At 41.5% G+C, this 16,855-nt stretch overlaps 1 pseudogene; it reads right to left on the bottom strand.

Moving 5' to 3' along the window:
* Nucleotides 1-16,277: 16,277 nt before the first annotated feature.
* On the bottom strand, nt 16,278-16,395 carry LOC124555239 (annotated as a pseudogene).
* Between the last annotated feature and the right edge of the window lie 460 nt (nt 16,396-16,855).

Below are 16,855 nucleotides of genomic sequence, written 5' to 3'. Positions count from 1 at the left end.
CGTCTGACCCAAAACTTCTACTCATTATGAATTATAAACAAAAGAAATGCATACATGACCTCTAACAGACTTAGTTCGAATAACTCTCAGTAATTAAGTACGATTACGGAATGTGAATGATCATAATATTTCACAGTGTGTACACCACTTCAAGAATTATGGCAGAAGCAAACATGTGGAGTATTTTTTGTGTCAAGTGTCACTTCCTATTTCAATTGCTCACGAAGAATGCAGTGTAATGACTGTCAATGGTCTAAACCTAGTGTTGGTATGTCATGTCGTTAGCTTCCTTCCTATTAGCATAAATTTATACAGCTTCCATAAAACCTCAGCTCATGTGACTTCTATGAAGTTTCTTTGTACCAATGTCGTTCGTCGAATTATAGCAGTTCATTTTCTTATCTTAAAAATATAAGGCACTCCGTAAGCAAAACAAGCAATAGCGAGTAAATATACCAGTAGAGAACAGAATGTCAACAAGTGGATGCAGCACAATCCTTACAACGAGGCTCTGCCAAGCGAACAATCTATAATTAATCCAATAGTGTGACCTAAACTCTCTGTTTGTACACAGTATATCAGCATTTCTATACACCAAATTAAAGAGTAGTTATGACAACAACAGATATGTATAAATATGCAATCCATACGCATAGCAGCAAACATGTCATTAGCATCATATCAGCATAAGCAAATAAGTGTTCATATGTAATCTTAATAAGTAAACATGAAGGCGCAAGCAGATAAATCACAAAGTATAACTTACATACATATCAGCACAACTAATCAGGTGACAATTATAATTTAAATAAATAAGCACAGCAGGCACATAATTAAAGAAAATATGACATCAGTGAAAAAGCATAGCAGCCAAGCGATGCATAATATATACAAATAACAATCCTGTTCATTAATAAAACATTGACAAAAATCAGAAAATGTACGCAAGCACGTCGCTTCACACGTAAATTCATAGAACATGAAATTAGCACAAAGTATGAATCACGTAATCGCGAGCAGCAAATTACGTCTAAAGTACGTACCTAAGTGGAAATATGTTACCTGAAAAATAAACTCATTTAATAGTTACCTTTTTAGTTTATTAGTTTCTTCTTGGAAATTACATTCTTTCTGAAAATTTCTCGATAGCAAGTCCTCTTAACGTCGGAGACACACAGAATTTACCTGAAGTTCTTAAATATTTTATAGAACCGTATCCTGAAAAATACTGAATGTTAATAACATAATTCATCAAGTCACTATAGCTTTATACTGAATTTAATCGGAGAGATTGAACTGTGTATTTGTTTACGACTGTCAGTGCATTCGCACTGAGCGCTCGATCAGCTGTAGGCGCGTGACCTAGGAAGCAATTGTTCGCGGTCAACGACTGCCTTGTGCGGCGCGCAGACTTGACTGTTGCTTTGAGTATTTGCCGCCGCCAAAACACAGCGCGGTATCTTTGTATTCTCCGCATGTTTACATGTAGCTGTTAGTTTCTCTAAAGTATGTCATTCCACAAAAATTTTAACGTTTGATATATGATGTACTCCCTTTAGAGCGTCGAGATTTAAGAGTTTCTACTTCTACAGTGTTATCATGAATAATTTTACGAATTCTATATGGACCGTTATAAAGCAGAAAAAATTTGCGACACAAGCCTTTTCCTTTGTGAGACAAACGATGACACTTAATTAACACCTTCTGACCAACTGACAAGATTTTTGAACGACCAGGACGTTTAGCTGATTTCTCTCTTCTAGCAGCCGCAGATGCAATATTTTGCAGAGCCAGGTTGACAACTTCAGAATGCCGCAGTTTCCGTGAAGGCGGAAAGGGAACGATTTCAGATATGCGATTTGTCGGTGCTTTGTTTTTTAATATCAGTAATGGCGGTAAAGAAGTTGAATCATTAGGGAGTTCATTCAGAATTTTTTGAAAAATATGAAGATACTGATCCCAAGTTCTGTGATTCTGATGACAATAAAGACGACACAATTTATTGATTTCCTTCATCCGTCTCTCTGAAGCGTTAGATTGAGGGTGAAAAAGTGAAATGAAGATTGGTTTAATTTTACGACGCTGTAGAGTACGAAGCCAAATTTTAGAACGAAACTGTGATCCATTAGCCGGCCGAAGTGGCCGTGCGGTTAAAGGCGCTGCAGTCTGGAACCGCAAGACCGCTACGGTCGCAGGTTCGAATCCTGCCTCGGGCATGGATGTTTGTGATGTCCTTAGGTTAGTTAGGTTTAACTAGTTCTAAGTTCTAGGGGACTAATGACCTCAGCAGTTGAGTCCCATAGTGCTCAGAGCCATTTTTTTGTGATCCATTATCTGATATAACCTTATCAACATGACCAACTTCTTTAAGAAAATGTTTGATGAAAGCGTTAGAAACTGAACGAGCTGTTGCTTTGCGTAAAGGTGTAAAACACACATATTTTGACGTCAACTCCACTGCTACGAAAATGTACGCAAAACCATTAGTAGAACGAACCACTGGACCGAACAAATCGACTGCAGCCATCTCCTTTAATTTCGCTGGAATGATAGGAAACAACGGTGCTCTGTGAGAAACTGTTGACGGCTTAGCCTTTTGACATAATTTGCATTTGTCAAGAACCGATCGAATACGTTTTTCCATATTACTGAAGTAGCAATTTTCTCGTAATTTATGAAAGCATTTTCTGGGACCAAAGTGTGCATAACTGAAATGCGTATACCAAATCAGCTTATTAACCCACTCATCAGGAATACAAACTAACCAAACAGAGTTGTCGACCGATTTTCATTTAAAAAGAACTTTCCAGATAGTTCGCAAAAACGAGGTGTGGCCAAATTGTCCAATCTAACAAAGCGTCTAAGAAAATTACAGACACCAAGGAAACTACGAACATCACGTTTTGTGGTAGGAACAGCATAGTTAGGAATAGCGTCTAATTTTTTTGGATCAGGAAGAATACCTTCTGTAGAAATAATGTGACCGAGAAATTTCACCTGAGAACGACCAAATTCAGATTTTTCTAAGTTCACTGTAATGCCAATTTTTGCAAAAATACGTAATGATGAATCCAAAATTTATGCTCAACTCCAAGAACATTTAGCAATAAGAATATCGTCAACATATGAAGTAATGTTGTCACGAAGGTAAACAGGTAAAATTTCATTTAAACTAGGAATGAATGCTGCTGAAGGTACAGTAAGTCCAAATGGTAATTTACGAAATCACTTTTAGGTACAATTAGTCATATCAGGTTATTATTTACTTACTCACTAGATAGATTGATAGTCGAAGAGTTGGTTTGACAGATGCAAAGAATAGTAAAAGAGTAGGCAGCGGTACAGAAAACTAAAAGAGAAATAGCACCACTACAGCTCGGGGCCCCATGCTCGCTACGGCACATATTCACTTAGAGTAGTGAATCCCCTGAGGACTTTAATCGCCGCACATAATTTCCAGTTTGTGACTTAATGGCAACTTTGGCGGAAGTGCGTACGTAAATTGATCTAACCATGCACATGGATGTATGTCATTCTTAGAATTGCGGAAGATCTTAAATTTCCGGACAGTCAAAAAGTGTTTATAGTCAAAGTTTTCGCCTCGTGGCGACAAAGACCTACCGCGTCTGTCCCAGTCCCAATGACGATTATTGTAAAGTTCGCGCGCCTGGCGCTCTCTTGTTGCATCCCGTAAATGAAACAAATTATTTTCTTCAAACCCTTCTGGTATCTGTGATTCTAAATTTACTTTGCCGTCTTTTCCTACGATTTCGCCTTCAATTTGTTTGACTTGCTTTTTTAATACCTCAAATTCCCTTTTCACGCGTTCATTAAATTTTCCCTGATTTTCAACATGCTTATTTATGTTCTGATACTCTTCGGTTTCTGCAAATGGTAATGGAGCTGTATCATCCGAATCTCTGTCCCCATGTAAACTAAGATTTGTCAATTTATCTGAAATCTCCTCAACTCTTTCCGATAAATCACCTATTTGTTCTTTCTGTTTATTTACGTCTTCTGTCGGTGTCGCGACTCGGGTTTCAGTATTGACACATTTGGTAGTTAGCTGTTCATATTGTTGTGTTAGGTTATTTAATCTGTCATTTGGTATGAATTCCTCGATTCTCTCAAATATTTCTTCCTTATCTTTTGCACGTTGTAAATTTAACTCTGAAAATTTCTGTACTATCACGCGATCTCTTTCTTCCTGTTCTCTATCCTGTTCCCTTTGTCTGATTTCTACTGCAATTAATCTATTATTGTGAGCATTCAAAATTGGTTGTACTTCTTCTCTGATTTCTTTCTTTAATTAATCTTTCATATTTTTGAAACATGTCCCTATTCGTGAGTCTAACCGTGTTTCCAAAGTTCCCATCTCTGTTTTAAATTCAGATCCTAACCGAGTTTCCATTGTTCCCATCCGTGTTTCCATTGTTCCTATATCAGTTTTTAATTCAGATCGTAAAGTTCCCATCTCTGTTTTTAATTCAGATCGAAACTGTGATCCCAAATTTAATATTGCACTCATTAACTGCTCCATTTCTTCTGTCGTTAACCTCGTATTCTGTGAATTTTCTGATTGAGAAAAATTTTGAAATGGTTCCGGACTATTTTCCCGACTTATTACATTGTTTTCCCCTTCATTATCCATCATACTGTTTTCCTCTGTCGGCGAGTTCGCCATGTTAACAATTTCGTCATTCTCACTATTCATCATTTTTGCCTTTTTCATCGATCGTGTAGTCATTTACAAGACATACAAAACTCGTCACTGTGCGAAAATTACACACAATGCCTCCTTATCTCCAACAATACCATTTACATGCAATGTCTCCCTCAAACACGATCAATCGAACAATTGAAATAATTGCACTAAATTGTGAAACCCGTAGACAAGACAACAAAAAAAAAATTTTGAAAAATACCATTAGAAGAATGCCAATTAACAAATCTACACATTCAATACAGACTACAATTACTAAACTCAAATTACTACAACAATACTATGGTCTACTATTTTTACAATCAGAAGAATTCCAAGGGACACTCCTGGCAGGGTCGCCACGTGCATGGGGGCTTAATTAAATATGATTGAAAATACTTTTCAAATTTTTCGTAGCTGTAAGTCCGATTACGCTGTTTCGTAAACGGTTGGCCCTGACTAGTATTATTACGCTATCTGACTGCAAAGAACAACAACAAAGAATGAAATGAAAATTTTCGTTAACACAATTAATTAATTAAGTCCCCAGCAACTATAAAACCTACAAAACCAAAGCACAAATGTAATTGTTCTGTGTGTGGGAGTGTGACTCAATGTACACATCTGGCACGGTTCTTCTTCAACAAGACAAGAAATTTCAAATACCATTTATACTGACGTGATAAAAGAAAATTACAAATACTATAATTGCGTAAGGAAAGCAGAATTAAACTCTAATACAAGAACACACGCCAGATGCTTTGTTGACTGAACCTGTAATGACGCATTATTTAGGATACTGAAATAAAAGGAAACGGAGTTAGTTACCTCATTTATATTGATGAAAATCACTCTAATCCTTACAATATATCTCTACACCGATTCTCTACTACCACATCTCAACCAGAACTCTCCAATATCACATCTCAGCAAGCACTGCCTAATAGCACATCTCAACAAACACTCTCTGCTACAACATCTCAGCACAGACTACCCCGAGTCCTCGACAGGCACTGACTGCTACGAGCTCTCGACAAGCACTGACTACTACGAGCTCTCAACAAGCACTGTGGAGGCGGCAGAATAATACTCTTTGGCGCAATCTCTGGCGCAGTGCCTCAGTGTAGCCACCTTTCAACAGACCCGAACTTTTCGACTCTGTAAGCGCAGAATAGGGTATCAGTGATCATAAGGCCGTTGCAGCATCCCTGAATATGGAAGTAAATAGGAATATAAAAACGGGAGGAAGGTTTATACGTTTAGCAAGAGTAATAGAAGGCAGATTTCAGACTACCTAGCAGATCAAAACGAAAATTTCTGTTCCGACACTGAAAATGTTGAGTGTTTATGGAAAAAGTTCAAGGCAATCGTGAAATGCGTTTTAGACAGGTACGTGCCGAGTAAAACTGTGAGGCACGTGAAAAACCCACCGTGGTTCAACAACAAAGTTATGAAACTACTGCGAAAGCAAAGAGAGCTTCACTGCAAGTTTAAACGCAGCCCAAAACCTCTCAGAAAAACTGAAGACAAACGATGTCAAAGTTAGCGTAAGCAGGGCTATGCGTGAAGCGTTCAGTGAATTCGAAAGTAAAGTTCTATGTACCGACTTGACAGAAAATTCTGGGAAGTTCTGGTCTTATGCTAAATCTTACGCTAAAGCAGTAAGTGGCTCGAAACAGCATATCCAGACATTCTGGGATGATGATGGCATTGAAACAGAGGATGACACCCGTAAAGCTGAAATACTAAACACCTTTTTCCAAAGCTGTTTCACAGAGGAAGACCGCACTGCAGTTCCCTCTCTAAATCCTCGCACAAACGCAAAAAATGCCTGACATCGAAATAAGTGTCCAAGGAATAGAAAAGCAACTGAAATCACTCAACAGAGGAAAGTCCACTGCGCCATCTATCACAAAGCGAAAAAGTGGTCCAACTGAAACATGCGTATTTCTTTACGTACTACTCGAATATGTAAGAAAAAATGGGGGTTCCTATTTTTAAAAAAACGCAGTTGATATCCGTTTGACCTATGACAGCGCCATCTAGCGGGCCAACCATAGCGGCATCTGGTTTCCCCCTTCAAGCTAGACAAGTTTCGTTCTTTGTAGTTTTTTCGTTTGATGCTTATTTCGTGAGATATTTGGCCCGGTCACTATCAATGGACCACCCTTTATATCGAGACCACAGCTCTCAGTTTCCATTCCCTAGTCTGCGCTGCTGTCGCGAAAAGAACATAAGTTGGCACTAAGAGCAATTAAAAAATTTAATACGTTTGTTGGCATTGTCAGCATTGGAGACAAGCAGTTTGCAATCACTTCTCTATCTTATTATATTAAGGATATATAATCCTCGAAGCCAAGGTCGCAAAAAAAGTCGTTTCTGGCCTTGACTTCGAGGATTTGCTGTTCTTGCTATTAAAATAATCTAAGATGAAAGCTTGTGGGAAATTTAAAAATGCAGGACGGTGTTGCAGCGAAGTGTAAAAATCCAAAATGGCAGTGGTGGAAAATGTGAAAATGCAGGCTAAGAGGTGCAGGGAATTTTAAAAGAATGTAAACTGGTTGTAAGAGTGTTGGTGGAAAAGCTGAAAATAAATGAAAGATGACGCAACTAGTGCAGTCGTCTGTTCTAGCTCTTATTCTCATGCCCCCCCCCCCCCCCTCTGCGCCTCCTTCCTGCTTCCCTCACCTCTATAGCTAATCTCAGTGTAGTATTAAAATGAGGCGGTCAGTAACTTGAATTGTGTAAAAAACGCTTCAAAATACTTGCGTCTGAAGCGTGGAAATTAACGCCATCTCTCTCTCTTTCTTTCTCTGTCTCTCTCTCTCTGTCTCTCTCTTACACACGCACACAAAGACACACACACACATACACACACACACACACACACACACACACACACACACACACACACACACACTGCTTAGCGTTCCAACTCTGTAAATACTGTGGTGCTTCATCATTAACCTTCATATCACATAAGTACACACAACTTGAAAAATAATATACATTATTTCCACATCCCTCATTACCATAATCAGTAAATTTCACACCACATTAAATATCGTCTCTCTCTCTCTCTCTCTCTCTCTCTCTCTCTCTCTCTCTCTCTCTCTCTTCCCCAGCACTCACTTCCCAGGGAATGCTTACTTTAGTGAGGTAACAGCGTTATAGTGAATTACAGAGTAAATTTTGGGAAAATGGTAATTTATTGCGTTTTCATATAGTAAATTACTGTTTGCCTTCAGCACAAATCGTTTGGCATCTTGTGCTGCTACACAGTCTAATGTACAAATCTAAACACTGATGTACCAAAACATTATGACCGATGGATCACTGATTCTATGTCTCAGGTTTCCGACAAATTTTAGTAGGTTTTTGGAGGTGCCATTACATGTCTATGCACAGGTCACATAATTCACATAATTAACGGTGTAACAAGTCGTGGTCTCCTGACCTTCGTTGCTTACATATTCCGCCCTCACAATCATATTCCACACATCAAGACGCTTCATTCGAACCCAAACTCGATAAGATAAAGTCAATGTTGTACGAATTCATGTAAACGATATGCAAATAACAAGTAAGCGCACCGTGGTTGAAATACTCGAGGCTGGTGTACACACATACATTCCAGACACGACGGTCACAGAAGTTTTTAGTTCGGAAGAGAAACCAGACAATGGGTCGCCGGTCCCTTCAGAGGATGACCCAGCCTATGTCGGCCAGTGACCGCCCATGTAGTGGACAGCGTGGGCCCGAGTGAAAAGGGGGAACGACCCTGTGTTTGGCTTAAAAGCAAATTCCGCTACATTGTGTGGGAGCGGCCAGCCTACGCATTCTTTACACATAGCATGCAGTTTCAGAGATTTTCACAGGGAGACAGCAAACGCCAAACGCCAATGCTACAGGTTTCCGAATTAGTCGCCTTAAACGAAACGTCATTCTCCCGTTTTAGGAGAGCAATGCTGATTGGCAGACGATATTTCTGACGCCTTGAGCTGAAGGAATAATGGAAGAGACCGAAAGATATACCCCTTCATGTCTAGCATGGAGAGGCGCCGTTCTGTTGTCACTCTTGGATCGAGGAACAAGTCTCTCCTCAGTACCTCACTGGGTGAGCACCTCTGTCGAGAGCAAATCAAAGTGCTACTCTATACTGAGTCCTAGCGATTAAGAGTTGTTCACTGTGTTGGCTGACACACTTATTGTGCGGTGTGAACGGACAGAGCTATAGTTAAACGCCTGCGAGCAAATTTTGAGTGGCATTGGGGTGGACTGGTTATCTGACTGGTGTACCACGCCAATAGTTAGACTAGGGGCGAATAGGAATCATTGACTTCATCAAGGCATAGGGAGAGTTTAATTGGTGAAGGTCAATCCAGATAGAACGAGAGTTATCTTATTTGTCAGCAGCGAGCGGCGCAGACAGCAGTCATCGCAGCTTACGGTATTGTTGCACTACAGCTATTGAGAACCCCATATTTCCTCCACAACAGTACACTTCCCTGCATTTCACACGCGACAGACTCGACCGTACCTAGCAACATTCCAAAGGATAATTATTCAAGTTTAGTATGCGTGCCTCTCAGCCATTCTGCCAAGTCAACAACCATCTTAAACTTTGCATAGAAATTTCATTAGCGAATCCTATCCTTGAGAGGGTACTTCACATTCCGAAAAGAACCAGGATATAACTTGTTCAATTCGTAACTAAAAGTGCCATTGTGATTTCTCAGAATTTTTGCAAAATAAATAATAATTTGCTTTAGTGTCATGTTTTTCTTACACTAACTAGCACTACTCCAGCACCCAAGTATCCCACTAGTTACGTAAGAAATTTTGTGAATTTTTGTGTCATTTCCTTACAGCGGATGACTCCAGAAGATATTTATTGCTGAAAGTTTTTCAGGCATTTCTCTTTAGAACGTTAGGAGCGTGTGTCTGACTTGTGTAGTAGTGTGGGGGCGGAAATTGAATCTTGCAGGAGCCACAGGGTAAGGGGTACATCTCAGATTAATACGTTGCGCAGAATAACAGAATAAGAGATCAACCCCACACCTCAGAACGGGCCGCTGATTTGCGTACCGAGAGGTGGAGCCCGATAGCGACTGGTTCAGCAGAATTCATATCAGGCGAATTTGGTAGCCTAGACATCAAAACGGATTCACTATAATGGTCTTCAAACCTTTGTAGCACGGCTCTGGTTCCGACACACCGACGGTTATACTACTGAAAGATGATATTTCCGTCGAGGAAGACATCAAGCATGAAGGGATGCAGGTGGTTTCCTAGTTGTCAGTGTCTCTCCGATTACTACCACATGTCCCATGCAAGCGCAGGAGAATGTATCACGCAACATAACACTGCTGCCACGACCCTGCGTCAGCCGGCCGTGGTGGCCGTACGGTTCTAGGCGCTGCAGTCCGGAACCGCGGGACTGCTACGGTCGCAGGCTCGAATCCTGCCTCGGGCATGGATGTGTGTGATGTCCTTAGGTTGGTTAGGTTTAAGTAGTTCTAAGTTCTAGGGGACTGATGACCTAAGATGTTAAGTCCCATAGTGCTCAGAGCCATTTGAACCATTTGAACGACCCTACGTCAGTAGCGCGCTGCACGTTTCGAGGCGCCGTTCACTTCGATGACAGCGTTTGTGGAGGCGACCAGCGACCTAGCGTAGCAAGAAGGTGATTCACACGAAGAGTCGACTCGTTTCCATTATCAAGTGTATAATTCCGACAGTCCCGTGCCCATTGCAATGTAACTGTCGATGTCGTTGCGTCAACATGTGAACACGTATGGGTGGTCTGCTGCGGAGCTGCAAGTTCAGCCGTGGACGATGAACGGTGGGATACAAACACTTGTGCGTGCACCAGCATTGTGCTCTTTTGGCAGAGGTGCCACAGATCACCACTGTCCTACTTTACAGAGGAGACAAGCCTCCGAACCCCACGTTCTGTGACGAGTCGCAGACGTCCAATCATTTATCGCCTAGTGGTAGTTTCTCTGTTGTTCTACCTCTTTCCGCTGATGGTCACGACACTACTAAGTGAACATTAGACCAGTTTCGCCGTTTTCGAAATATTCGTTCACAAACTCTCCGTAATAATATTCTTACCTTTGTTAAAATCGCTCATCTGAATGAATTTCCCCGTCTGCAGCCCATATCTTCACCAGATATATGAGCTTCGCTTACATATTTTTGCTACCGCGTCACGTGACTGCAGCACCACCGGGCGGCATCCAGCGTCACGGCTGGCAGTGGTCAAAATGTTTTGGCTCATCATTATAATCATCATTTTCAACACGTTCAGTTATCATCAGTTGTAAACAATTCTTTGTAACAATTTCAGCTAATATTTGAGGCACTTCCATTACCCAACGGTTTTGATATCTGTATCTGCCTTAAGAAAATCTAAACGACACTGGAACGCAATTTGTGGTAAAACTGTACACAACACGAATGGTAACTCCTTACCGTAACAATCAACCTGTTCGTTATTCTGCAACAGAAATAGTTCAGTGTAAGAAATAAATTCATATATTAATATCTCTTCTGTTTTCACTGCTTTATGCTCTATGATCAGGGATTGGCATTTTTATGTAAACAGTATTTATAATAGCGAACAACAAAAATCGTTAGTTTGTGCCACTACTTGCGAAATCAGATAAGTCTCGTGTGATGTTTTACTTTACAAACCAGACAAGCCTCTATGACATCACGCACACAATTTGCCGACTCTTATGCCCGAGAATCACATCACGGGCACCTTCGATTCGGGCAACTAAAAAAAATGGCTCTCAGCACTATGGGACTTAACTTCTGAGCTCATCAGTCCCCTAGAACTTAGAACTACTTAAACCTAACTAACCTAAGGACATCACACACATCCATGCCCGATGCAGGATTCGAACCTGTGACTGTAGCGGTCGCGCGGTTCCAGACTGTAGCGCCTGGAACCGCTCGGCCACACTGGCCGGTTCGGGCAACTAATTCCATTTCTGTATCCACTTGGGACTCATACATAAGTGACTTTAGATATCTCCTTAGGAAATCACCAAGGGGATTCAAGTCACGTGACCTTGCAGGTCTTGGAATAGGTCCTCCCCTTACAATTCAGCGACCAGGAAATACCCTACTAAGAAGGTTGCGGACAACCACACTGAAGTGAGGCTTTACACCGTCATGTTGTATTGACGTCCTCATACAATGGAATGAGGAAGGTTGGTGTGTATATGACAATGTGATCACTGTTTTATAAATAATTGTATATCGATGAACTAAGAAATAACGCTACTGTTTTTTGGAAATTATACTTTCAATTTTAGTGACAGAAGAAAGTGTACAGGTACAACATACGATGTAGCTTCGTTCACGGGGGATCTTGTCGGCCGGCGGGTTGTTATAAAAGAATATTATGCTTCACCGTCTTTTACAAGAGGCTGGAAATTATTTTTTCTGGTCATCCAGAAAGCTATGGAGAATGTACTCCACTATGCAAGTTCACTTTCTTCTTGTACACACTGAAAGAAATATTTGTACTCGCTATTTACTCAACGGGATCAGGAACTATGATCATAAATGAAAGTTTTGAGTTTTAAATGATTCATATATCTGATTAAAATTCACATGCACAACATAGTAATATTTCTGAGAATAATGATAATAGTGATGTCTCGGTCATACACAGAACTGTGTGCAGTTCAGAGGCGATATCTAAGGGAAGTTCCCATTAAATTGTCTTTCACCATGGTTTCTGATTATAATAGTCAATTGCTCTCCATAAACGTGGAAGATAATCTCACCACTTGACACGCGGTTTTGTTAACATCACGAGCGGCACACAAACAGTTACTACCGCGAAATGTACGCGATCCACGACGGTGTACAGTCCTCGCGAGTTCATATCCTGTCTGTATCAAAGACATGCGTTTAATTGCAGCCTGTCTGTGACGTCATCCAGGCACGGCGTATGCCGGCGTTAGACTGACGCGGGCAGATTTACAGCTCGGTACGACTTGTGTGTATTGTGAAAGTTAACCGATCCAGGACGCTCTACAATTCTCGCGAGTTCACTTTCTACTAAACGAACACACGTTTAGTACCAGCCTGGCTGTGACGTCACCCAAGGCAGCTTGTAAGCCGTCGTTTGACTGACGCGGGCAGAGTGATAGTCACTGCCCCTCAGCACATATCTATACAGCACATATCTGTACAATCTTCGTATTTTTTATGTGAAGGGAGTTAAGTCCGCTTTAAGCAACGAAATAGTTTTAGCTCGACTGCATTTAAATTTTGCCAGCTACAATTTTTAGGACGGAACCGCGAGTGGGACATGGCCTCTGAACTACAACTTTTAAGAGAGCTTGTACTGATTGGTATTTAGATCAGTGTCTTGAAACGTGTAATAGCTACATTATTTAATGCATGTAATCAAGTGCTTTATCAGAACTGTACCTCATTAATATAACTGACATTTAATCTAATAGCCGGCCGCGGTGGTCTAGCGGTTCAGGCGCTCAGTCCGGAACCGCGCGACTGCTACGGTCGCAGGTTCGAATCCTGCCTCGCGCATGGATGTGTGTGATGTCTGTAGGTTAGTTAGGTTTAAGTAGTTCTAAGTTCTAGGGGACTGATGACCACAGATGTTAAGTCCCATAGTGCTCAGAGCCATTTGAACCATTTAATCTAATACAAATAGGGACGTTTTTTGTTCTAAATGTTGTTCTTAGTCAATTACTTGTAAACTATTAGAGGTAACTTAATAAAATCACACAGTCAATGTTCTTATATCAAACTGAAGCTTCACACCAATTATTATATTTCTGAGTCTAATGTTTAGCGCCTTCAATTTTTCTCAAAACGCCAATTTTGACCTAAATATTGTTCTGATCAAGTTTAAACTTGGGTTGGGTTGATTTGCGGGGAGGAGACCAAACTGCGAGGTCAACAGTCTCATCGGATTAGAGAAGATCGTGGTAGGAAGTCGGTCGTGCCCATTCAAAGGAACCATCCCGGCATTTGCGTGAAGCGATTTAAGGAAATCACGAGAAACCTAAATCAGGATGGTCGGACGTGGGATTGAACCGTCGTCCTCCCGAATGCGAGTCCAGTGTGCTAACGACTGCTCCATATCCCTCGCTCTGTTGAAACTTGTAACAGTTGATTTTGACATATATTTGCACATTCTGAACAGTGTTTGGCTTTCTAGCTTTATTATTTAGAGCCACTTGTTTTTCTCTTAAAACATTGTATTTAGGGAAACATATTCATCTGATTACTCTGAGATTTAACAGCTTAATATTAATATACTGAAGCATATCTTTAAAAAGTTTGGAAGAGCTGCTTTAATTTTTAATTTCATCCATAGATTAAGGCGCAATACTTTGTATGCTACGTACAGGCGCGTTATGATGATGTGGCGCTAGTAGCAGTGAAATGGAGTAATTCCCGGCAACTCGCTAGCCTCTGTGTCTCTCATATGATGCAGCACTTGTTTAACGACAACTTCACAACTATCGGGTGGAAGGGAAATTCAGCTCAGATATTCCTTCAGGGAAGATATGTAATTCCTCGAAGTATCCAAAACATTTGCTGAAAAATCGTTTGTTTGATAAATAGTAGTATTTTTAACTTTTTCGGGTATCGCAACTTAATCTGATTTCAGCTGCCACCAGCTCCTGAAGGTGGTTGGCCAGGGCACACCTGACTGTACTATACACGGCGTGCAGGAGAGAAACCACCAACTCTGCACTGCGTGTGTGGAATCACGCTGCAGCCACTCAGTAGGACCACAACCGGTAGCATCGACGTCAACTTGCAGGAATGGAGGGCGGGCAGTGACAGCCGCACGCCCCACGATAATAGTCTGTTCATTGAATTCACCAGTTACGCCACCAGGAGGAGTGCAGCATGACCGAACTCACAGCCCTCCATTGTTTGACTCGGACGGCAGTGCGCGGCTCAGGGCAGCTACCGCCTGAAGGTAAGACTTGACGTTTCATCAAATATGGCTAGAAAACAGGAGGTAGACCATGATAGGTCCAACCTCCAGAATAGGTGCCGGAAAACTGAGCAGATTCCTCACCAGAAAAGGAATAATTTTTGCTTAGGAGTGGTCAGTGAATTTTGCTACTGTAAAACAGCAATGACGTCACTTCCCGTGCATTCCTTGTCTGTGGAGCTCCACCGTACAACCAAATTTCAGCTGAAAGTCCTCTTAACTCCGCCTTTCAGAAATGCTGGTCAACTTATTACTCACAGTAGTTGTTCCTGTGATACCGTTCATTGTGGAGTAACCCGACGTTAGTGTCCTGTTACTCCACAATGCAGGGTCATCACAATGGCAGCCTCCTCCGTATATACGAAGTCATTCAGATAAGCTGGCACCTTGGGCACCTCTGCTGTTATGGTGTGTAGCAATTGACTCTATTTTATGCCCTCCCTACTTGTTGCTGTTCCTCCCAGCTATTGCACACTGACCTGTTTTGGCCGTGCGGTTCTAGGAACTGCAGTCCGGAACCGCGTGACTGCTACGGTCGCAGGTTCGAATCCTGCCGCAGGCATGGATGTGTGTGATGTCCTTAGGTTAGTTAGGTTTAAGTAGTTCTAAGTTCTATGGGACTGATGACCTCAGATGTTGAGTCCCATAGTGCTCAGAGCCACTTGAACCATTTGACCTGCATTGGACACCTCTTAAGTTACCAGGGAAAGACTTTAAAATTATGGTCTATGTAAAGTTATTTAATTCATGACGCTTCATAACGAAGATGATTCCCAATGGACATAAATACATTGCTTTTGTTATTTCCAATCTTAGTCCACGAAACACAAAATACATGTTTTAAATTTTATTCTGTATTTAAAGAGGAGGGCCATTTATGAGTACTGAATAAGAAAATACTGTCCTCTTAAGAAAGTTGGAGCAACTGAAGGGTATAACGTAACTAACCAGCGATAGCTACGAGTTAGAGACTGTTGAAACTGTTAGTATGGGCTCTGAATAAAGGAGGTACATACAACTACTATATGGAGGAATACAGATATATTAGCACACAGTGCAAGAGCTAAAGGCAATACTGTTCAAGGGTTGTGGGTAAGAAAGCTAATAAAGTCCCTGTTTCATTGATAGACTGAAGAAAAAAGATAATGTACCTGTTGTCTGTTTTTGTTAGTAAAACGTTTCTTGGCAACAAGAAAGCAGCTCGAAAATAACAAGCACTTTGATTGCAGTCGATTTGTCTAATTTATTTTATGAATTATCTACACAGACGGTTCAGTAGTTATCCTACGACCTTTGCCGAATAGCAAACGCAAAGGTTTCACCAAAACGTACAGATAATGAACAGTCGAACTAAACTAAACTCCATCCGAACAGGCCCTGGAAGGCCCAAAGGTGCCGACCAACTGCCGTGTCATCCTCAACCACAGATGTCACTGGATGCGGATATGGAGGGAGGGGCATGTGGTCAGCACACTGCTCTCCCAGCCGTGCGTCAGTTTACGAGACCGGAGCCGCTACTTCTCAATCAAGTGGCTCCTCAGGTTGCCTCACACGGTCTCAGTGCACCCCGCTTGCCAACACCGCTCGGCCGACTGGACGGTCACCCGTCAAAGTGCTAGCCCAGCCCGACAGCGCTTACCTTCGGTGATCTGACGGGAACCGGTGTAACCACTGCGGTAAAGCCGTTGGCAGTTAACAGTTAACCTACTAAAATAACAAGAACTATACATGTGGAAATATTATGCGACGAGTGCTGTGCAAATTTGAACCACCATTTGTGAAAGAGAGGATTCTAAAAATGTGTAACACATATGAAGCGAACGTCAGTGTAGAAAAAGTCAAAATTATGAAAATTTGGAAGTATTACACTAGCATCAAAGGACGCCCTTGAAACAAGAGACTCTTTTGCGTTCGCCGGCCACAGTGCCCGAGCGGTTCTAGGCGCTACAGTCTGGAACCGCGCGACCGCTACGGTCACAGGTTCGAATCCTGCATCGGACATGGATGTGTGTGTGAGTCCTTAGGTTAGTTAGGTTTAAGTAGTTCTAAGTTCTAGGGGACTAATGACCTCAGATGTTAAGTCCCATAATGCTCAGAGCCATTTGAACCATTCTTTTGCGTTCTTAGGAAAGAAGAACTATGTAAACAAG

This window comes from Schistocerca americana, chromosome 1, assembly GCF_021461395.2.
Source record: "Schistocerca americana isolate TAMUIC-IGC-003095 chromosome 1, iqSchAmer2.1, whole genome shotgun sequence".
Lineage (NCBI taxonomy): Eukaryota > Metazoa > Arthropoda > Insecta > Orthoptera > Acrididae > Schistocerca > Schistocerca americana.
This window is presented reverse-complemented; position numbering and strand designations above follow the sequence as displayed.